We start from the raw sequence: 597 nt of genomic DNA, 5'->3' as shown, positions 1-597 counted from the left end.
TAATTGCCTTCATCATCAATGCTTCTAATTTGGATCGGATGGAAACCGAGATTGTGTTTTTCGGTGCTCTCATTTAAGCAGCACTTCACCTAATCATGTCTCAGTCTCCCAGTTAACTCCCCACTGCCAAGAGAAGGAAGTCCTACAGGCTGTTCTAATCAATTAAGGCATGCTGTAAAGCCCACGTTCAACTGAGTGAATTTGCTGCGACCCCAGAGAAAGAACAAAAATGTCACAAAAGATGCTCTGCCAAACTCCTTCACTTAGTCAGTCACATTGCATGAATTGAATCAATTTGCAACCTTTTTTTATTTTGTATTTATAATACCGATTGAAGTTCCTGAATGGGGAAATGCAGCTCACATTTTGATCTATACTTTGTGTTACACACCACGCATACAGTACACAGACAACACATGCTGACAAGCAAGGAGAATTTGTGGTCTCTGTATTCGTCGACAGCGCAGCCGCACTCAAGCGTCATAAGTCTAGTATTCGGATTTTTATGCTGTTTGTTGGGGATTTTTGGTTCATCTCTCTGCGCCCCTGCCAGGCATTCCGGCATACCGAGGGTGTATGTATGTGTATATATATATA

This window comes from Hippocampus comes, unplaced genomic scaffold (genome assembly GCF_001891065.2).
Source record: "Hippocampus comes isolate QL1 unplaced genomic scaffold, H_comes_QL1_v1.1 scaffold73, whole genome shotgun sequence".
NCBI lineage: Eukaryota > Metazoa > Chordata > Actinopteri > Syngnathiformes > Syngnathidae > Hippocampus > Hippocampus comes.
Note: the sequence above shows the minus strand (reverse complement) of the source record.